Source organism: Mustela erminea, chromosome 4 (assembly GCF_009829155.1).
Source record: "Mustela erminea isolate mMusErm1 chromosome 4, mMusErm1.Pri, whole genome shotgun sequence".
NCBI classification, from domain to species: domain Eukaryota; kingdom Metazoa; phylum Chordata; class Mammalia; order Carnivora; family Mustelidae; genus Mustela; species Mustela erminea.
The window spans coordinates 147,766,372-147,790,761 of NC_045617.1; positions in this window are offsets into that span (position 1 = coordinate 147,766,372).

Genomic DNA, 24,390 nt, shown 5'->3' on the forward strand with positions numbered 1-24,390 from the left:
GTGCAGAGGGATGAGTTTGGTTAAGTGTCAGAGAAATTCATAGAAGTGGAGGCAGAGAGAGAGCTACCTGGAGGAGAGGTGCCTTTACAAGCTCACTCAACAAATGTGAGTTGAGCACTTACTACTTGCCAGAGGATGCTCAGGTGAATTACATGAATGTTTCATGGAACCAAGAGGGAGCAGTGGAGAGAGAGAGAGAGAGAATTGCTCCAAATGCTGAGATGGGGAATGGAGAGTGGGGAGGTGGGAAGGTAGGAGTGAAAATGTGTACAGGCCAGAAAACAAGAAAAATCATGGAGAAATTGAAAGAAATTAAGTGAGTTTTAATCACTGGAGATGGGGGTGCAGGGACTAGAAGGTCCTGCAAGACCTTAGGAACTGCCAAATGAATTTGGATTTATCCAAAGAGCAAAAGGGGAGTTTTTAAGAGATCTTAAGTTAGCTAGTGCCACAATCCATTTTTCTTGTTTAGAAGGATTACCTGCTTGGAATAATAGAAAAGATGGGAAGGTAGGCAAGCCTGTTAGAAGCAGAGAGAGAAGGTAGGAGGCTGTTGCAATAAATGGGGGAGGGGGGGCAACAAAAACAACGGTAGCCTGAGCTGAGGTAAAGGCAGAGGGCTGGCGGATGGGAGAGCTGTAGATGGAGGGAAGAAGGGAGTTCTGTGGTTGGTGAGTGGGCAGGAGGCGGATGTCGCTGGCCGGAAAAGCAGCACTGAGGAGGGTATCTGTGGTGAATCAAGATGAGGGGTTCAGGTCTGCTCTGAAGAGTGTGAGGTGCCCATGGAACATCCAAGGCAAGATGGACATTCGGTGGCTAGATGGGGAAGTCTGAAGTTCAGGAGAAGGCATGTAGACTCAAGATTCACCGGGGCACCTGGGTGGTTCAGTGGGTTAAGCCGCTGCCTTCGGCTCGGGTCATGATCTCAGGGTCCTGGGATCGAGTCCCGCATCGGGCTCTCTGCTCAGTGGGGAGCCTGCTTCCCTCTCTCTCTCTCTCTCTGTCTGCCTCTCTGTCTACTGTGATCTCTCTCTCTGTCAAATAAATAAATAAATAAATCTTTAAAAAAAAAAGAAAAGATTCACCAACATATGGTATCTGAAGTCATAGAATTCCATAGAAAAATCTAGCTTATCTGATTAGATGACAGCGGTTATCAAAGAGCAAATCCGTCTCAGGAAGTGAGTGAGCTCTAACAAGGACAGTATGGACTACGAGGAGGAAAGAACTTGAACTCTGAAGAATTAGAAGCCACCGGAAAAAGAAGACCTGCAGGAGAGACCGTGTAAGTTACCTATTGCTGTGTAACAAACCACCCCAAGACCTGGAAGCCCAAACATTTCTGTCAAAGATTGTGTGGGTCTCCCGGGAGCAGCTTAGCTGGGTAGTTCTGGCTCAGAGTCTCTCATGAGCTTGAGGTCCGGCTGTCAGGTGCAGTTGAAGGTCCTCTGAAGGCTTTCCTGGGGTTTGCAGAGTGTTGGCAGATCTTGGATCCTCACTGGTTTTGGGGGGAACCCTTAAGACTGCATTCTCATAAGGAACACCTGTGGGCAGGGGCTGGCGGGGGGTTGGGTGGGGAAGACGAGCCGAGACAGAAAACGTGGTGCCTTTGATAACTTATTCTTGGAACAACATGCCTCACTCCTGCCATATTCTACTGGTCACATGGATCAGTGGATCAGCCCAAGTCAGTGAGGAAGATGACTGCTTCGTGTGGATATCAAGGGTGGGGATCGGTGGGAGTGTCTTAGAAGACGTCCTACCACAGAGCCTGGCAGTACCAACCAGCACAGAGAAATAGCCAGAAAACAGAGAAAGAGGGCGTCAAGTTGGGAAGACGGGAGAAAATAATGCTTCCAGAAAGGGGAAGGGGGTTGCCAGTGTTCTGTGCCGCTGAAAAGTCAAATGCGATGAGGGGTGATAAGTTCTGCCTGAAGTTAGCAGTAAGGGAAGAATTGTGTTCTTTGCAGAGATCAATTTCAGTGAACTAATGAGGAAAGAAGATAAATTGCCGCGGGCGGAAGAGTAAATCGGAAAAGAAGGGATAAGCAGAACGCAGATGACTCCAGAACAGCGGGTGAGGGAGCCAAAAGGCTATCGGGGGACTTTCTGTTGAAGACAGAGGATTGAATACTTGCATTTGTATAACGCTGTTCTTCCCAACAGAGTGAAAAACAGGAGGAAAGAAAAAAAAAAAAAGCATGAAGTCCCTAAAATAAACTATGGACTTTAGTTAATCATATTGTATCAATATTGTCTCATCAATTATAGCAAATGTACCAAACTCATGTGATATGTTAACGAGAGATGAAATTTGGTGGGTGGGTGCTGCTTGCAGCTGACTTGTTTGTGCCTAATTCTTCACTGGAAGCGGCAGGTGGGGGGTGAGAGGGTGTGAGATAATCGGAAATATGTACATTGGTCTCTGCCACCAGTTCTGGCACAAAGCTCCTAAACCCTTTGGAATTTCCTAAGTGATAAGAACACAGGGAGCATCTATTGTTCTAATACTTGGTCTTTGACCCTGTCCCTCACACAGAGTTCCTAAAACCCTTACAAGTGTTAACAGCATCTTTTGTTCTAATGAGTCACTCTGGGTGGACTCCTGGTGGCTCCAGGATGGGGCAGGTCACCTGAGAGACCCACCAAGCTTAGAAGCCTGGATTTTTCAGGCCCACCCCCACCGCCACCCTCCAGAGAGAGAAGAGGGACTGGAAATGGATTGATAATTGATGGAAACCCCCATAAAACCCCTATAGCATGTGGTTCGGAGAGCTTCCACGGTGGCGAACACAGCCACAGCAGGAGAGTGACCCACCTCGACCACAGTGGGATAGGAGCTCCCGCTCTTAGGATCCTTACAGACTTCTCCCTATGTATCTCTTCACCTGGGTGTTCCTCTGTGTCCTTCATCACCTCCTGTAATAAGCTAGTAAATGTGTTTCTGTGACACTTCTGTGAGACGCTCCAGCAGACTGATGGAACCTGAGAAGGGGATCATGGGAACCTCTGATTCACAGCCAAATCGGACAGAAGTTGTGGGTGACCGAGAGGCTTACTAGTGATTGGCATCTGAAGAGGGATGGGAAGAGGCCTACGGGACTGAGCCCTTAACCTGTGGCTTATCCAGACTATCTCCAGGTAGATGGGTCAGAATGAAATTACACGGTAGGACACCCAGCCGATGTCACAGAGAATTGCTTGTTGTGGGGAAACACCTCCATGCATTCACTGACCAGAAATGTTGGAAGTGAAATGTTCTCTGTAAAAATAAAAAAGACGCACAGGAAAGAAAGACGCAGAAGAGAAGAACTGGGATTTTCCTGCACAGAAGGAGGAATGGGGCACCGGGATGGTGCAGTCAGTTGAGCTGAAGCCTCTGACTCTTGGTTTCAGCTCACGTCCAGAGCTCGGGGTCATGAGTTCGAGCCCCATGTGCGGCTCCACGCTCAGCACTGAGTCTGCTTGAGACTATCTCTGAGAGAGATTCTCTGAGAGAGAGCCCAAGCTGGAGGAAGGGCAGAGAGAGAGAGAGAGGGAGAAGCAGGGAGTCTGATTTGGGGCTCGAACCCAGGATCTGGGGATCATGACCTGAGCGGAAGGCAGACACTTCTGACAGAGCCACCCAGGCGCCCCTAAATAAAAAAATCTTACAAAAGGAAAAAAAAAAAAAAAAAGAGGAAACACGTTTTTTCCTTTGCTGAGGTTATATGGAAGCTCTGTACTTTCTGCTCTGTTTTTCTGTAAATCTAAAACTGTTCTTAAAAATAGTTGTGAATTTACATAAAAATGCATAAAACCACAAGGACAAAAAATAGGAGGTGGTAGCGAGTAAGAAAACTCAACATTTTGGAAACTGCGGAGGAACGGTAACTGACTTAACAGACCAAAGAAAGACAAATTCTAAACCAGCCGAGAGAAAGCAAATAAAAAGCAAGCTAATTTCTACAGCTGAACCCAAGAAAAATCTCAAGAACCAGAGGCAAATTATCTCTGAATGCGGAAGTACAGAACGGGAGAGTGAGAAAACCCAGGAGGGTTGATAAACACTTTAAAAGAAAGAGTTTGACGCTCAGGTTTCCTCCTCTGCCTCACGCAGCTGGTCAACTACCACCCCCATCAGACCCCCCACCTGCCCAAGACTGGAGCTTTACTCTTTGGAGAGACTGAATCAGAAGGACTGAGTCATAGAACAGCAGAGGGTAAAAGTGAGAAGGCTTACCATACTGAAAAGAGGGAAATTTAGAGAAAATCTCCCTCCTAGTGTAACCTCCCCCCCACACACAACTTCTTTCCCTGCCTGCTTATCAAAAGTCTAACAGCAAGGCTTATAACTTCAGATAGAGAATTTGTCTCCTACATTACTGAGTATCTTTAAAGAAAACCCCGTTGGGGGGCATCTGGGTGGCTCAGTCAGTTAAGCATTGGACTCTTGGTTTCAGCTCAGCTCCTGAACTCAGGGTCATGAGATCAAGCCCCACGTTGGGCTCGGTGCTCAGCACAGTTGGCCTGAGATTCTCTCTCCCTCTCTCTCTGGCCCTCCTGCTCTGTCTGTCTTGCTAAAATAAATAAGTAAATAAATCTTTAAAAACAAAAAAAGAAAGAAAACCTGGATTACTAATATATGTGGATTTGCCAGTGAAAAATTCAGATCCCCATCTATTACCCTAAATTGAGCCCCATCAATAGATCAGTTCTGTGCATTCACATAGAGCTCCAGATCAGCTTTGTTACACCTCATTGTTAAATACGGACATCTAAGGGGGGTGCCTGGGTGGCTCAGTGGGTTAAGCCGCTGCCTTCGGCTCAGGTCATGATCTTAGGGTCCTGGGATCGAGTCCCGCATCGGGCTTTCTGCTCAGCAGGGAGCCTGCTTCCCTCTCTCTCTCTCTGCCTGCCTCTCCATCTACTTGTGATTTCTCTCTGTCAAATAAATAAATAAAATCTGTAAAAAAATAAAAAATAAAAAAAATAAAAAAATAAATACGGACATCTAAGGAACACTGATATTTGAGGAAAGTCTCTACTGCAACAGTGAGAGACCCTAACAAGGAACACAGGAGAGCATGGAAGAATCTATACTGAGGGAACTCCTGCTTCTGGTCGGGATGGAACAAGGATTAGATATCCCTTCCCACCAAAAACTAGAAAATTGTACAAAATACAAGAAATTACTATTTACCAGATATTGGACATCAAATAGGACAGGAGTGGAATCCTGGAAGGAAAGGAAACAAGGAAAGAGACCGCTATGAATGCCCAGTTTCTGCCTGGAATTAGCTGGATTACGGGTGCAAAGAAGGGATCCTGCATGAAGTCCAGCAAAGGTCAAGTTTAGAGAGGCAGAGACAGCTGGATATTGCAAAGCAGAATTCTATGAGGGAAGCTTGGCCGAAGAAGGCTCCAGAAAGCAGAGGGGATCCCTCAAGTCTTGGCTGAATACTAGGTCAGACACACATAGGGCGAAACTCTGCAAGGGCAGGGAACAGCCAGTTGGGGCTACTGTAAACCCAGCTATCCCTAGAGCTCATGAAGGGCAAAGAGACATTTGAACTTTCAGACCAGCTCAAGTGGGGAGTTGAGTGTTCTCCTCCTGGGCATTTAATGAAGACTTTAAGAAGCTGTAAAAGAAGGTGGTGCCCGGCTGGCTCATCAGTGCAACATCAAAGTCTTGAGTTTGGGTCTTGAGTTTGAGCCCCACATTGGTATTAGACCCTACTCAAAAAAAAAAAAAAAAAAAAAAAAAGAAAGAAGAGGAAGAAGAAGCTATAGAAAAGAAAAAGAGAGAGAGAGAGAGAGAGAAAATGAAGTCTCTAGTAAGTAGAAGGAAGAAAATAATACAGGTAAGAGCTGAAATCAATGAAACTGGAAATGGACACGAGGTGCCTGGGTGGCTCAGTGGGTTAAAGCCTCTGCCTTCAGCTCAGGTCATGGTCCCAGGGTCCTGGAATTGAGCCCCACATCGCGCTCTCTGCTCAGCGGGGAGCTTGTTTCCTCCTCTCTCTCTGGTTGCCTCTCTGCCTACTTGTGATCTCTGTCTGTCAAATGAATAAAATCTTAAAAAAGAAAATGGACAAATAATTTTTTCCTCCTTCTTTTTTTAAAAAGATTTTATTTATTTATTTCAGAGAGAGAGAGATCACAAGTAGGTAGAGAGGCAGACAGAGAGAGAAGGGGAAGCAGGCTCCCTGCTGAGCAGAGAGCCCAATGTGGGGCTCGATTCCAGGACCCTGGGACCATGACCTGAGCCGAAGGCAGAGGCTTTTTTTTTTTTTTTTTGGATTTTATTTATTTATTTGACAGACAGAGATCACAAGTAGGCAGAGAGGCAGGCAGAGAGAGGTGGAAACAGGCTCCCTGCTGAGCAGAGAGCCCGATGTGGGGCTCGATCCCAGGACCCTGGGACCATGACCTGAGCTGAAGGCAGAGGCTTAACCCACTGAGCCACCCAGGTGCCCCAGACAAATAATTTTTAAAAGATTTATTTATTTACTTTAGAGAGACAGAGAGAGAACAGGAGTTGGGGGAGGGAAAGGGAGTGTTAAGAAGACTCTGTGCTGAGTGCAGAGCCCGATGCAAGGTTTGATTTCATGAGGCTATCAGGGTCTGAGCTGAAACCAAGAGTCAGACGCCCAACACATCGCACCACCCAGGCACCCTCGCACAAATGATTTTTAAAATCAGTAAAACCTGACCATTATAGAAACGGTAATTAAAACCACACTGAGTATCACCACATCCACTAGAATGGCTAAAATATAAAAGGTTGACAATACTAAGTGTTCGTGAAGATTCAAAGTAACTAAATGCTCAGACATCGGTGGTAGAAATGTAAAATACACAATTACTTCGGAAAATACTTGGGCAGTTCCTTACACTCCTCACTCCTGTGTGTTTATCTAAAGGAAATAAAAATATATGTCCCCACAAAGACTTACACAAGAATGTTTATAGTGTCTTTATTCATTATATCCCCAAACTGAAATAAAACAGACTATGCAATAGAAGAATAAACAAATGTAGCCTATTCTTGCCAAGGAATCGAACTCAGCAACACAAAGCAATGAACTAACGTTAAGTACAACAATATGCGTGAATCTCAAAAATGTGCTGAACAACAGAATTAAAACATAAACATACAAAACCATATACTGACTGATACCATTTGCATAAAAGTCTAGGAAAGACAGAGCTGATCCATAGCAACAAAAAGCAGATCAGCTGTTACCTGGGATGTGGAGCTGGGAGTGTTTGGGAAGAGGCACGCAGAACAACTTGGAGTGATGAAAATGTGCACCATCTTGACTGCGATTAGAAGAGCAGAGTGCAGACACCAGTCAAATTTAATTGATCTGTGCGCCTGGAATGGTTATGCCACGATAAAATTGATGAAAAAAATCTATAATCATATCATCAGACAGACTGAAAAAAAAATCATTGCATCCATGAAAACAAAAGAATCCTTGGGGATTCTATTTTAGAAATCAGAAAAGACAAAAGAGCTCTCAGAATTTTAAAATATATTACCAGGAATTGTTATTCCTGGAGGGCTCTTGGGAAGAATTGGCTTCCAAACACAGAGGATGCTGACAGAATTTAGTTCCTTATAGGACCAAGGTCTCCATTTCTGAAAAAATAGCTGCTATCAGCTATTTTTGTCAACCCCAACCTCAGCTCCTGGAGGCCATTCTCTTTCCTTGGCATGTACCCCGCCCCCCCCCCCCCCATTCAGTACCAGCAAGAGTCTCTCTTCCATCAAATCCCTCTTGTGTTTCAACTCTCCTTTTCCTGTAAGGATTCACCCAGTTAGGTCAGGCCCACCAAGTACAGTCTGCCCTTCTTAAAGTTAACTATGCTGCATAACATAACCTGATCATGGTAATGACGTCCCATCTGATTCACAGGTCCTTGCACATGCTACAGGAGGGAGTAGAGGTCGTTGGGGCTGATTTTCGAATTCTGCTACCATAATAAAGTTGGCATAAAACTTAGAAAAAAAGGGGTGCCTGGATGGCTCAGTGGGTTCAGGCCTCTGCTTTTGGCTCAGGACATGGTCCCAGGGTCCTGGGATCGAGCCCTGCATCGGGCTCTCTGCTCAGCAGGGAGCCTGGTTCTCTCTCTCTCTCTGCCTGCTTCTCTGCCTACTTGTGATCTCTGTCTGTCACATAAATAAATAAAAAATCTTAAAAAAAAAAAAACAGAAAAAAAAACAAGAGAAAATTTCAAATTACTGTGTCGTGGTTGCTGACTGATGGGGCTACACTTGGTTTTGTTTTGTTTTGTTTTGCTTTCAAGTTAGGATACCAATACCCTATCTGTGAATGTAAATATTTTTCACACTCTTTGTTTTTGAGTAATACCTATGTACTCATATTTTTTAAATTTTTGTTTTATTTATCTACTTTATTTTTCTTATCACTTCCAGAACCTGATATCAGAAATAGTTTCAAGAAGGTACCTTAACATGGGAGTAAGAAATAAAACAGAAGGTAGCAGTTTCTACTCGGTTTTGCAGGAAACCAAAAACTGCTTGAAAACTCAAGTCTCCTTCAAAAACATCTAGTCAGCTGAGAAGTCACAACAACGGGAAGAGCCACCATTTAGGGAGGCTGAGCCCCTGACGTACATCAGCCGCGCTGCTCCCCTCGTCTGCTGTTGCTCCCTTGTTCAATCTCATCACACAGTGTCATAAAAAGGAGAATAGTGTCGCTCAGCTGCTCATCAGTTCCAGCTGGGGGGCTCTCCCCAAAGGATAAGGTTTCCGGTGAGACATCACTGCTTGTTACCAGAGAAAAGTGTGGATGTTTCCGACTGCAGATGGAAACGCAGCTGGTCTCTTTACCTGAACTCTTGAGATTGTCCTGGAATCATCTATGCCCCGAAGCACCTTAATCATTCCCATATGGATGAATTCATTCCATAAATACCTATATTTGCATATCTGGATTATCTTGAGAAATAGCTGTCTGCTTCTGGGAATCTGGGCTGTTTGAGCCATTCGCAAAGTCCTATAAAAGAATCCTAGTCCTCCTACCCGCCCGTCAGCCCCAACTCTGTTTCCCAGTTTTGCTTCCGCATATCTTTCCAGAAGTGAGGTAAGCTGACACTGAGGCTTTAAAACCTGAATTCTGGCTCATATGGACAGAGGCATTCTGGAGGTCTTGGAACAACGGTCTCCTTTGTCCAGAAACAATAAACTTATTAGAAACTGTTCACTTTCTTTTAGCCCTCTGCTTCTGTTGGCGATGGAGGAACTCCATTAGCCAGCCAACTGCTCCTCTGATAGGAAACTGACCAATCATTTGCACTGACTTTGAGCTAGTACAACTACGTAGTCATCAGACAAGATATTCGAAAAATGAGAAAAACAGTAATTTAAAACTCTGCTCAGTTTCCTGCTTTCTTTCCAATGATCACCTAGGTTGTACTCCATCCTTTGTTACGTTTTTAGGTAAATACATGCTCTCCTCTATTGTTGTTGCTTCACGAAGAAACACTACTTTTAGCCATCTGATTTTATTCCTACTTTGGCAAGCTGACATGTTGTCAAAAGGGATGAGAACAGTATCAACCACACTGAATGCCAACACTCATGAGACCTTCCTTCATACTGAACACTTTAAATACCTTTTCTCATCTAATCCTCAAGACATCTTATGAAGAGGGTGCTTTCGTTATCTCCTTTATTCAGGAGCCCCAGAGGGGTGAAATGCCTGTCGCAAAGTTGCACATCAGCACCAGAGAATTTCTGATTGCAGGCTGAGTTAAAAAGAGTTTTTATTTATATATCCATTATTTTATATATTCATTTATTCCTGAAGCCATCATGCTGCTTAAGAAATGGTTACTACTGCCACCTGCTGGTGGCTGGGGGAGTCAATGTACTCCTCCTGCTCAGCTTGTACCAAGATTGGGACTGAGTTGGGGGTCATTCATCATGCTGATGTCTAGAACAGTGCCTGACATGGAGTGGGCACTCAGAATTTGTGAAATGAGTGAATGGGAGATCCCAGGAGAATTTATTACAGTGAAAGTTTTCAAGTAATTCTTTAACTCCACAAAGAACCAAATCCAGAAATAATATGAGGGCTACCTCCACACAAGGCATGGATACTGTTTCTGACGGTTTATTCCATTAACCAGGGCTAAACACGGGACTGCTGTATTTCACACCATGATTTAATAAATGAACATTCTTGTTTGAACAACTGCCTCTGTTGGACTAGCCGGTGAGAGTCTGTCTGAGGGGCACATCTTGCCGACTCTCCAGGTGGCCACCACATTGGCCTTTTTTCATTTTCTAGAAAGTTCTGCTATTTCCTGTCTTCCACTCTCCATATGTGTTGTATTCTTTTCTACTCCTCCCATTTTACTCCCTTTCCCCTGACTTCAAATGCAGAGAATTAGGTTAATGACCACCTTTGGTTAGTGATAGTCATCATCATTGGTCATCACCCAACCCAAGGGCCAAAAGACAACCAGTAACTTATATTTATCTTCATGCTCCTTCCTGATTCCATCCTGCTGCATCTCCCTCAAAGGATATCTTGATCCTAAATAGTAGATTCATCATTTGCTTGGTATTTATGTTTTGTTTTTTGTTTGTCCAAACACACACACACACACACTTCTTTTGACTGCCTGTTTTTCTGCTTTTGTTTTGTGGTGACACTTCCCGGCTTCTTTGCCTCAGAATCTTTGATTAGATACAAGACATTGTGAAAGTTGTATTATTTGGTGTCAGGATTTTGTTATTTTCTTTTAAAAGTAACAGTATCTGTGTTTTGTTCCAGCAGAGTTATTGATCAACTTCCCATACTTTTTGTTTTGTTTTGGTCTTTTTTAGGGTTGGTCTGGAATAATCTTTACTTTAGGCTGATTTAGCCTTACCTAACCCGTGGTTGTTTCGGAGTCTCTAGTGAAAACCTGGCAAGATCCTTCTATTCTTCTTGGTCAGAAAACAAACATCTCTCAGCACTCTAGGGGTTCCTCAGCTCAGTTTCCTGGTAATTACTCTTACGAGGATTCACTCCTGTTATTACAGATAGTTTGTATTAATTCACCATGTTATGTCCTTCACGTGGTTTTTCTTGAGACAATAGTATTATCACTCATTGTGTAGAAGGACAAACTAAGGTTCGCAGAGGTAAAGGAAATAATTCAAGATCAGGATCTCAGTCAGCTTCTGCACCTGTCATTGGAGCACAGGCAGGCTCTGAGTAGCACGAGCCAACTTTTCACATACCTTGCTCTGTATGATATTTACAGAGTGCCAAGAACAAGATGCATACTCAATAAATGCTGGTCACTGTAGGCAAAAATGGGCAAAGATTAAAAAGGAGAAGAAAAGAAACGCACTTGAAAGCAGAGAAAACTTGATTGGGAATTAGTCAAGAAGGCACTATTGAATTAAGAGTTGGTAAGTGGGTTCTAGGCCTTACCCTGTTGATACTTTTGCTACTTTTAGATAATGCCTTCCTATACTTGTCCTTGTTTGCTCCTCAAAAACCCTGCTCAGCTTGCCTTGGCAGAATTTTATAGAAAATTCGGGACACCTCCCCAAGGTCACAGGGCAAAAAAATGGTAAAGCCAATACTTAAAACCCGGTCCGTCTGGTGTGTATTTTTTTTCTGATCCCGGCTGTGGGTAAGTGCATTAACATCTCTGGGTCTCCATTTCCCCATCTTGTTGAAACCTAAGATAAGTCTAGATCAATGATGTCTTTTCACATTTTAAATTTGGAACCACTGTGATAATCTATTAAGGATTATCTATTATATTAAGGATTATCTATTTATCTATTAAATAATATATTTGAAATTTGTCAAACATTGTACTACTTCAAAGAACCACATTAGTTATGGTTTATTCCCAAGTATGAACCCCAAAATGTTAGCACTGGTTTTATGCTTCAAAACAAACAAACAAAGAAACTCACCTCTATACATAATTCTAAGTCTTCCCAATATCACTCTGGAGATTTTGGTAGACAGCTTAAGCACATAAGGCAGGGGGCAGACTCCAAGCCCATTCCCTCCACATGGGGTTCACTCCCAGCCCCAGTCCCCCAAGACCAAGGGACCTACTCCATAACTATGAAGTATATTTTGGCCATTTCATCTAGATTTTTAAGTTTTTTAGTTAGATTAAAATAATCTATTTAAGGTTTCATTTTATTCTGAAAAACTCTCACATTTCCTAAATGAGATCTGGGTGGGTTCCACTCTCCCTCTTGTCTTGTTGAGCCCTAGCACAGTTGTAAGGTCATTTAATAACACCTCCAGAGAAGATAGAGACGTTGCCAGGAATCTCGCTGCTGGGTAACAGATGCTTTAGTCCCTGGACATCCCACATTTATCCCACTGTCTGTGGGAAGAACATAAATAACTTAGAGCAACAAAATACGATCTTCTAGAAAGAGGGCCAATGAAAAGCCAAGACAGGTCCGAGAAGTATGTTACTTAAATGCACGAGTGATCCACAATGAGACCAGTGTCCATCACAGGGCTTTCCAATCCCTTTCCTAAAACGCACAGGTATAAAATGATTCTATTTGTTCAGCACACTGGCGTAAACATATAAGGCAGCTCTCAACTGGACTGGCTCTTTCTCCAGGACATCCCCAGGCCCTCGCGGGTGGCCCCAAGGGCTGAGATGAACCACAATGTCAACACACCTGTTATTTATTCCCTGTGTAGTAGTTGAGATGCTCTAGGCTAAGAATTCCTGGAATTCCATAAATGCGGCTCAAGAATGGAATACGACAGGAATCTACAACTTCTCTGACCCCTTCGACTCATAGTCAGCAGTTGCTGAGATGTTTATGATTGGGGCTGGCTCACAGTGAGGCTGAATAAGCCTCACAAATTAACAAGCAATTTGTATAGCATTTTATTATTAATGCCTTAGATACACAAGCACCAATATATACATACAATCACATGGGTATCTTACATCATTAGAGCACTACAGAATTTACATCAGGGAGCACTTTGGGGGGAAAGACACCAAAACCCACGATCACAGTTTAAAAATGCATCCTCATTAGGGTTCTTAATCACTTTTACTCATGAATACCAGGAAATGAGGCTTTCTGGTTTTATTTATTTATTTGTTTGTTTATTTGACACACAGAGAGAGAGAGAGATCACGAGAGAGGGAACACAAGCAGGGGGAGTAGGAGAGGGAGAAGCAGGCTTCCCGCCGAGCAGGGAGCCGAATCCCAGGACTCTGGGATCATGACTCCAGCCAAAGGCAGACACTTAACGACTGAGCCACCCAGGTGCCCCTTTTTTTGTTTTATTTTATGATGGGGACACATCTAGTAAGTGAAAGAGCGAGTACCTGAACCCAGGTTCCTAACTACACAATATTAGGGCCACATATTATGCTTGGGGCATGCGTCTTTAGCCCTCTTGGTAGGTAAGTTTTTTTGAACTAAAGAGACATCCTCACACAGCATGATGACCCACCAGCATGAGAATGGGTCCCCAAAGAATAAGACCTTGGATATTTTATTTTTGCTCAAATACAGCTCAAGTCTCCATAACTCAAAAGGAAAGCAAGAACTTGGTGAATTTCCAGTGGGCAACCATAAACATTTGAGTTTCTTTCGGGGTCTCTAGGTGGCTCAGCTGGTTAAGTGCCTGCCTTTGGGCCAGTTCACGATATCAGGGTCTTGGGATTGAGCCCCATGTCAGGACTCCCTTCTCAGTGGGAGCAGGACTCCTTACTTCTCCCTCTTCCTCTGCCCTTCTCCCTGCTTATATTCTCTCTCTCTCTCTCCCTGACATATAAATAATAAAGACTTTTTAAAAAATAGCGTTTCTTTCAATCACACAAGGTAAACTGAGTAACATCAGTTTACTCAGGTTAGAAAAGAGACGGGACCTCTTTCTTGAAGACAAGAAAGGCAATGGCCCTGGTTTAATCCTACGTGAGAATGCTTTTGAACTTCCATTTTTTATTTTATTTTATTATTTTTTTTAAAGATTTTTATTTATTTATTTGACAGACAGAGATTACAAATAGGCAGAGAAGCAGGCAGAGAGAGAGGAGGAAGCAGGCTCCCTGCTGAGCAGAGAGCCCGATGTGGGGCTTGATCCCATGACCCCGAGATCATGACCTGAGCCGAAAGCAGAGGCTTTAACCCACTGAGCCACCCAGGCGCCCCTGAACTTCCATTTTTTAAATAGGCCCCAGAAGGAGGCCAGCTAACCAGCACAGATTTTTAGAATTAAAGTATACATCCATTAGGTGGCCTCAGAAGAAGCCAATGTCAAAAAAGCCTTCCTGGGTTAAGTATATTGCGTTTAGAGTTTAAGCACACCTGTATGCAACCCCAAGAGGAAAAAAGGACTGAAAAACTCTAAGATGGAGTTATAGTGCCCTTGCCCCAAAGATCAGATCCAGAGGATGAAAATGGTAAATTTTATAGGAGAGCAAGAGAAAATATACTTGAGCCACAGCATGAGAAATGCAGGTTGGGTTTAAGGAAGACTCTACTCATCTTTATGACTCACTGGAGGAAGAAAAAGGAAAAGACTATTGCTTTCGTTCTCTGAAGGTCTTATTTTGCATTTTTTACTTATTAAATATGACCACACTATAGAATATTGGTGGAATAGAAAATGTTTTTAAAGTACCTACCCTCTCACAGTGCTCGATTTCTAAATAAGGTCCTATTGTCATTGTGGGTGTCTCTTTGGTTACTCTTTTTCTTTTTTTTTTTTTTTTAAGATTTTATTTATTTATTTGACAGACAGAGATCACAAGTAGGCAGAGAGGCAGGCAGAGAGAGAGGAGGAAGCAGGCTCCCTGCTGAGCAGAGAGCCCGATGTGGGGCTTGATCCCATGACCCCGAGATCATGACCTGAGCCGAAAGCAGAGGCTTTAACCCACTGAGCCACCCAGGCGCCCCACTCTTTTTCTTTTTTTAAAGATTTTATTTATTGATTTGACAGAAAGAAAGAGAGAAAACAAGCAGGGGGAGGGGCAAAGGGAGAGGGAGAAGCAGACTCCGTGCTGAGCAGAAAGCCTGACACGGTGATCAATCCTGGGACCTTGGATCATGACCTGAGGTGAAGGCAGATGCTTAACTGACTGACCCACCCAGGTGGCCCTCTCTGAATTACATGCATTAATCAAAAAACTGTTGCTATAAACACAATAGCAACTTTATACTTTGCAATTCTTATTTCTTGGTTGACACTCCAGACACGTTTGTTTGTTTTTGTTTGTTTGTTTAACATATAATGTATTATTTGTTTCAGGGGTACAGGTCTGTGATTCATCAGTCTTAGACAATTCACAGCACTCACCATAGCACATACCCTCCCCAATGTCCATCACCAGCCACCCTATCCCCCCAACCCCCGACTCCCAACAACCCTCAGTTTGTTTCCTGAGATTAAGAGTCTCTTATGGTTTGTCTCCCTCCCGATCCCATCATGTTTCATTTTTCCCTCCCCACCCTCCGATGACCTCCCCACCAACCTCTCAAATTCTTCATATCAGCAAGATCATATGAAAATTGTCTTTCTCTGATTGACTTATTTTGCTTAGCATAATACCCTCTAGTTCCATCCATGTTGTTGTAAATGGCAAGATTTCATTTTCTTTGATGGCTACATAGTATTCCATTTTATATATATATATATATATATATATATATATACATACATACCACATCTTCTTTATCCATTCATCTGTTGATGGACATCTAGGTTCTTTCCATAGTTTCACTATTGTGAACATTGCTGCTATAAATGTTCAGGGGCATGTGCCCCTTCTGATCACTACCTTTGTATCCTTAGGGTAAATACCCAGTAGTCCAATTCCTGGGTCATAGGGTAGCTCTAATTCAACTTTTTGAGGAACCTTCATGCTGTTTTTCAGAGTGGCTGCACCAGCTTGCATTCCCACCAACAGTGTAGGAGGGTTCCCCTTTCTCCACATCCTTGCCAGCATCTGTCATTTCCTGACTTGTTAATTTTAGCCATTCTGACTGGTGTGAGGTGGGATCTCATTGTGGTTCTGATTTGTATTTCCCTGATGCCGAGTGATGTTGAGCACTTTTTCATGTATCTGTTGGCCATTTGGATGTCTTCTTTGCAGAAATGTCTGTTCATGTCTTCTGCCCATTTCTTGATTGGATTATTTGTTCTTTGGGTATTGAGTTTGATCAGTTCTTTATAGATTTTAGATACCAGCCCTTTATCTGATATGTCATTTGCAAATATCTTCTCCCATTCTGTCAGTTTTCTTTTGGTTTTGTTGACTTTCCTTTGCTGACAAAAGCTTTTGATCTAGATTATGTCCCAATAGTTCATTTTTGCCCCTGCTTCTCTTGTCTTTGGCGATGTTTCTAGGAAGAAGTTGCTGTGGTTCAAGTTGAATAGGTTACTGTCTGTGTTCTCCTCAAGGATTTTGATGGATTCCTTTCTCACATTGAGGTCTCTCATCCATTTTGAGTCTATTTTTGTGTATGTTGTAAGGAAATGGTCCAGTTTCATTCTTTTGCCTGTGGCTGTCCAATTTTCCCAACATCATTTGTTAAAGAGACTGTCTTTTTACCATTGGACATTCTTTCCTGCTTTGTCAAAGATTAGCTGACCATAGAGTTGAGGGTCTATTTCTGGGCTCTCTTTTCTGTTCCATTGATTTGTGTGTCTGCTTTTGTGCCAGTACCATACTGTCTTGATGATTACAGTTTTGTAATAGAGCTTGAAGTCTGGAATTGTGATGCCACTAACTTTGCTTTTCTTTTTCAACATTCCTCTGGCTCTTCAGGGGCTTTTCTGGTTCCATATAGATTTTAGGATTATTTATTCCATTTCTTTGAAAAAAAAATGGAAGGGACTTTGATAGGTATTGCATTAAATGTGTAGATTGCTCTAGGTAGCATTAGACATTTTCATAAAATTTGTTTTTCCAATCCATGAGCATGGAAAGTTTTTCCATTTCTTTGTGTCTTCCTCAATTTCTTTTATGAGTACTCTATAGTTTTCTGAATACAGATTTATTGCCTCTTTGGTTAGATTTACTCTTAGGCATCTTATGGTTTTGGGTGCAATTATAAATGGGATCGATTCCTTAATTTCTCTTTCTTCTGTCTTGCTGTTGGAGTTTAGAAATGCAACTGATTTCTCTGCATTGATTTTATATCCTGACACTACTGAATTCCTGTATAAGTGTAGCAGTTTTGGAGTGGAGTCTTTTGGGTTTTCCACATAAAGTATCTGATCATCTGCAAAGAGTGAGAGTTTGACTTCTTCTTTTCCAATTCAGATGCCTTTTATTTCTTTTTGTTGTCTGATTGCTGACACTAGGACTTTTGTACCATGTTGAATAGCAGTGGTGATAGTGGACAGCTCTGCTGTGTTCCTGATCTTAGCGGAAAAGCTCTCAGTTTTTCCCCATTGAGAATGATATTCACTGTGGGTTTTTCATAGATGGCTTTTATGATATTGAAGTATGTACCCTCTATCCCTACGCTGTGAAGAGTTTTGATCAAGAAAGGATGCTGTACTTTGTCAAATGCTTTTTCAGCATCAACTGAGAAAATCATATGGTTTTTGTTCTTTCTTTTATTAATGTATTGAATCACATTGATTGATGTGTGGATTTTGAGTCAACCTTGAAGCCCAGGAATAAATCCCACTTGGTCATGGTGATAATCCTTTTACTGTACTGTTGGATTGTATTGGCTAGTATTTTGGTGAGAATTTTTGCATCCATGTTCATCAGGGATATTGATCTACATATAATTCTCTTTTTGATGGGGTCCTTATCTGGTTTTGGGATCAAGGTAATGCTGGCCTCATAAAATGAGCTTGGAAGTTTTCCTTCCATTTCAAGTTTTTGGGACAGTTTCAGGAGAACAAGTATTAATTCTTCTTTAAATGGTCAGTAGAATTCCCCTGGGAAGCCGTCTGGCCCTGGGCTCTTCTTTGTTTGGAGATTTTTGATGACTGCTTCAATCTCTTTACTGGTTATGGGTCTGTTCAGTTTTCTCTTTCTTCCTGGTTCAGTTTTGGTAGTTTTAAGTCTCTAGGAATGCATCCATTTCTTCCAGATTGTCCAGTTTGCTGGTGTATAGTTACTCATAATATGTTCTAAAGATTTTATTTACTTGACAGACAGAAACCACAAGTAGGCAGAGGAGCAGGCAGAGAAAGGAGGAAACAGGTTCCCTGCTGAGTAGAGGGCCTGGTTCGGGGTTCGATCCCAGGACCCTGAGATCATGACCTGAGCCGAGGGCAGAGGCTTTAACCCACTGAGCCACCCATGCACCCTCATAATATGTTCTTATAATTGTTTGCATTTTTTTGGTGTTGGTTGTGATCTCTTTCATTCATGATTTTATTTATTTGGGTCCTTTCTCTTTTCTTTTTGGTAGGTCTGGCCAGGGTTTTATCTATCTTATTAATTCTTTCAAAGAACCAGCTCCTAGTTTCACTGATTTGTTCTACTGTTCTTTTGGTTTCTATTTCATTGTTTTCTGTTCTGATCTTTATTATTTCTCTTCTCCTGCTGGGTTTAGGCTTTCTTTGTTATTCTTTCTCTAGCTCCTTTAGGTGTAGGGTTAGGTTGTGTATTTGAGACCCTTCTTGTTTCTTGAGATGGGTTTGTACTGTTATATACTTTCCACTCAGGACCATCTTTGCTGTGTCCCAAAGATTTTGAATAGTTGTGTTTTCATTTTCATTTGTTTCCATGAATTTTTAAATTATTGTTTAATTTCCTGGTTGACCCATTCATTCTTGAGTAGGATGCTCTTTAGCTTCCATGTATTTGAGTTCTTTCCAACTTTCCTCTTGTGATTGAGTTCTAGTTTCAAAGCATTTTGGTCTGAAAAAATGCAGGGAATGATCTTAATTTTTTGGTACCTGCTGAGACTTGATTTGCAATCCAGGATGTGATCTATTCTGGAGAGTGTTCCATATACACTAGAGAAGAATGTGTATTCTGTTGCTTTGGGATGGAATGTTTTAAATATATCTGTGATGTCCATCTGGTCCAGTGCGTCATTTAAAGCCTTTATTTCCTTGTTGATCTTTTGCTTAGATGATCTGTCCATTTCAGTGAGGGGGGGTGTTAAAGTCCTCTACTATTATTGTATTATTGTTGATGTGTTTCTTTGATTTTATTATTAATTGGTTTATATAATTGGCTCCTCCCATGTAAAGGGCATAGATATTTAAAATTGTTAGATCTTCTTGTTGGACAGACACTTTAAGTATGAATAGTGTCCTTCCTCATCTCTTATTATAGTCTTTGGCTTAAAATCTAATTGATCTGATATAAGGATTGCCACCCCAGCTTTCTTTTGATGTCCATTTGCATGGTATATTGTTTTCTACCCCTTCACTTTAAATCTGGAGGTGTCTTTGGGTCTAAAATGAGTTTCTTGCAGACAGTATATCGATGGATCTTGTTCTTTAATCCATTCTGATACATTGTACCTTTTGATTGGGGCATTTAGTCCATTTACATTAAAGGTAACTACTGAAAGATATGAATTTAGTGCCATTGTATTGCCTATAAGGTGACTGCTACTGTATATTGTCTCTGTTTTTTTCTGGTCTATTACTTTTAGGCTGTCTCTTTGCTTAGAGGGCCCCTTCCAATATTTCCTGTACGGCTGGTTTGGTGTTTGCAAATTTTTTTAGTTTTTGTTTTTCCTGGAAGATTTTTATCTCTCCTTCTACTTTCAATGACAGCTTAGCTGGATACAGTACTCTTGGCTGCATATTTGTCTTGTTTAGTGCTCTGAATACATCATGCCAGTCCTTTCTGGCCTGCCAGGTCTCTGTGGATAGGTCTGCTGCCAATCTAATATTTCTCTGTTGTATGTCACAGACCTCTTGTCCTGAGCTGGTTTCAAGATTTCCTCTTTGTCTCTAAGACTTGTAAGTTTTACTGTTAGACAACAAGGTGTGGCCATATTTTTATTGATTTTTGAAGGGTGTTCTCTGTGCCTCCTGGATTTTGATGCTTATTTCCTTTGCCAAATTAGGGAAATTCTCTGCTATAATTTTCTCCAATATACCATCTGGCCCCCTATCTCTTTCTTCTTCTGGGATCCCAATTATTCTAATATTTCATCTTATGGTATCACTTATCTCTCGAATTCTCCCCTTGTGATCCAGTAGTTGTTTATCTCTTTTTCTCAGCTTCTTTATTCTCCAACATTTGATCTATATCCCTAATTCTCTCTCCTGCTTCATTTATCCTAGCAGTAAGAGCCTCCATTTTTTATTGCACCTCATTAATAGCTTTTTTGATTTAAAATTGTTTAGATTTTAGTTCTTTTATTTCTCCAGAAAGGGATTTTATTTCCCCAGAAAGGGATTCCCTAGGGGGACCTGGGTGGTTCAGTGGTTTAAGCCTCTGCCTTCAGCTCAGGTCATGATCTCAGGGTCCTGGGATTGAGCCCCACATCGGGCTCTCTGCTCAGTGGGGAGCCTGCTTCCCCCTCTCTCTCTGCCTGCCTCTCTGCCTACTTGTGATCTCTCTCTATCAAATAAATAAATAAAAATCTTAAAAAAAAAAAAAGAAAGGGATTCTCTAGTATCTTCCATGCTTTTTTTGAGACCAGCTAGCACCTTGATAATCATCATTCTGAACTCTAGTTCTAACATATTACTAATGTCTGTATTGATTAGGTCCCTGGCCATCAGTATTGCCTCTTGTTCTTTTTTTTGAGATGAGTTTTTCTGCCTTGTCATTTTATCCAGATAAGAACAGATGAATGAGTGAACAAAATACTAAAAGGGTAGCATTGACCCCAGAAAAATATATACTAACCAAATCAGAAGAGACCGAGACCAGGGGGAGAAGAAAAGAGGAAAAAAATATATAAATATACACTTATATATAAAAATATATAAATATACACTTATATTTATATATTTTTTCCTCTTTTCTTCTAGAATATATATTTTAATATATAATATATATATCTTCTTCTTAAATATAAATGAATATATTTATATTTATATTTATATTTATATTTATATTAGACTGGTGAATAGAACAGAGCCATACAGTTGATTTTGGGTGTATTCTGGTCTGTTAGAAGAAACTGCCTCCCAAAATCTCAAAGAATGAAAAAGTTATATATATACAAAAATAAGGGTAAGCATGATGAGGGGATAGAATATGACTGTAAAGCTGAAAATTATGAAATATTCTTAAAAAAAGAATTGATACAGTAAGAAGTTGGTTGATAAAAGAAAGAAAAATAGAGGAAAGAATGTGCTCAGGCATTTATTGAACTTCTGTGGTTGTAAAGCTACGCCAGCTTTTTAACATTTGTATCCTGCAAAATGGTCCTCATGGCTATTTATTTCCTTTGTCCTTTGGAGCTGGTGCACCATTAAGCCAAAACAATCTCTTTAAATTCTCAGGTCTACTATATAGTCTATGAGGGGTCCACCACATTTGCATGTTCAATAAATATGTGGAGACAATGTCAATGATAGCATTGTTTATATTTCCAGCTAGAAATTTCATCTGAGTTTGTGTAAAGATGCAGATATTCTAACTCAAGAGTTGAATGCGTGCATCGTGGTAATTAGCAATGCTTCAAATTATAGACCACTGATGTTTTTTGTACAACTAACCATCAATTTGCTATGCTAATGAGAAAAGCAGGAAACGACTGCAAGAAACAATGAAATCATCAGGGATGAAAAAGAAAAACAGCGCATTGCAGATCCAGTCTCAGCCACCAGTCAAAACTTACCAGAGTGATTTAGAAATATAAATTCCAAGTTTTTTCCTTTTCTGTAGTGTCCTTTAGGGAAGCTATGTCCAAATGAGCCGCTTTGGTCCAAAATGACCAAAATATACAATAGACAGAGGGCTAGTCCTTAGAACCTAGTGGTTCTAATATAAGTCCTAGGGAGCTTTAAAAATATATCAGTGTAGGGTGCCTGGGTGCCTCAGTGGGTTAAGCCGCTGCCTTCGGCTCAGGTCATGATCTCAGGGTCCTGGGATCGAGTCCCACATCGGGTTCTCTGCTCCGCGGGGAGCCTGCTTCCTCCTCTCTCTCTCTCTCTGCCTGCCTCTCTGCCTACTTGTGATCTCTCTGTGTCAAATGAATAAATAAAATCTTAAAAAAAAAAATATATCAGTGTAGAGTCCTCATTCCAGACAATTTAAATTAAATTCCCTATGGAAGGGGCTGCATTAATCCATCAGTTGCATATTTAATTTCAGGTTGATTCTAGCTACTTTGTACTTGCTTTCTTCTGAGTTTTCTCATTGGACAATGAGGGTCTCGGGTAAATCATTTCTGGTTCTACCACCACCAACCCCCTCACTCAACTTCCAGGTAGGAGAACCTAGACAGTGAGACAGTCTTGTAGGTGATTCCCATGATCTGGTATTTTAAAATACTTTCTCAATTGGTATCTTCTTTGTTAAGGGTTAGGATAGTTTTCTCCCAAGGAAATCTCTATTTGAGAGAATGTGAGGGGCCTGAACATTATCTACCTAGTATCACGATAGAAGAAAATGGGAAGTTATCACCTAGAAATTACAATTCCCCACTGAGCTCCACGTGCCAGGCTCCTGGAAATTGTTTCCAGTGAATTCCATGCGTTCCCCAGTTCCAAGAAGAACACAGTCTTTGGGCTGTGCTTCTTTCCTCCTTCCCTTAGATTTAAAAAAAGTCTTTAAAGATTAAAAAAAAAATCCTAAAGAAATTTTAATAGTTTGCATTATATGCTTACTGTGGACAGTTCTAAAGAAGAATTAGAAACAGCAAAATTAAAACCACCCATGAGTCTCCCTCTTCCCCATTCCAGAGATAAACATCTTTTATATCATTAGTGTTTATCCTTCCATTTTTTTCTAAGTACAGAAACATGTGTTTTATTTTACAGAATTGGGTGATACTATATGCACACTTTTGTAGCTTGCCATTTTTGCAGCCTGCTCTTATAGTCCAAGCAGTGTGTATGTGTGCACACATGTGTGAGATCAGTCTTCAAAATCAAGATTTCTGTGTATGCAACGAAGCCCATCATAGAGACTTACCCTCAATTATTTAACCACCCCTTACATTAAACCTTGATTATTACTTCTGACATTGGCCTTCTTTTTCCTTTTTCCATTTTATCAGAAAACAAGATCAGTCACCATCTTGGTGAGTTCATGCAGATTCCTCTTCCTGACCGATGCCATATAACTGTGGACACTGAGCCACTCACCCTCTCATTCTGCTATGTTCCTCAGTATTTGTACACAACACCTTCCCCAGAAGTGATGATTACTCAAAAATCCTGAAGCTTATTTCGCCATTGTCTAAATGTCTATGTACGGAGATTTATCGTTTTAGCAGCTAACCTACATTCAGTGTTTACTGTGCTAAGTTTCTATGTATTTTTTCATTTTATCTTTATGACAACAATGTAAGAGCAAATGCTCATAACTAACCCCATTTTTTCGGTGAAGAAAATGAGGTTTCCTCCAACTTGTCCAATATCACAGCTAGTAAGAGGCAAAGCTGGACCCAAAACCCAGAGCTATTTGCTTCTAAACCATTTTTTTCTTTATTATAAACCAAAGTCTTATCTTTCATATTTTCTTAGTTTTTGCCTAATGTTCCAGGATCCTAACCAAGGTACTATATTGCATTAATTATGATGTCTTCTCAGATTCCTCTTAGCTGTGACAGTTTCTCACTTTCCTTTTTTCTCCACATTATTTAAAAAACTCATACAGTCAACACTCATCCTCTGTAAGATCACAGTAGTTATAGTATTCTGTGCACTCCTATGATGGACTTGGGTCCTCATAGCAACCCTGCAGAGCAGATATTATTATCCTCACTTTCTAGATGAGAAAGCACTCTCAGATGAAAACTAAAGGCCCAGGTCACAAAGCTAGCAAGTGGTAGAGCTGGGATCCTAACTCAGGACTGTCTGGCTGGCAGTGTCATGTTCTTTTCACTACTGTAGTTTAGTATATGTGTGGGTGGCAGTGGGGGGCAGGAATCTCAAGCAGCCTCCACCCAGCATGGTGCCAGAGGTCGGGCTTGATCTCAGGACCCTGAGATGATGACCTGAGCCAAAATCAAAAGTTAGACCCTTAACTGAACCATCCAGGCGCCCCTATATGTGCTTTTTAAAAATAAATTTGAATGCTAATATCCAAGTCACTGTCATAAAGAAAATCTTTATCTTGTTAAATTCTTTTAATACCCAAGCTCCTTCTCTGGATTCCTCAGCAGAAGGTTCTAAGCCCACGGTCAGAAGACATCCACACTCGTCAGTTACCTATTTCTCAAAGCAACCAATCAAGTTTTGGACAGTTAAGATCATTAGACAGAATTCTTTGTTCCTCTGAATGATTTTTGTCCTTTGGGCTTGGTGAGGC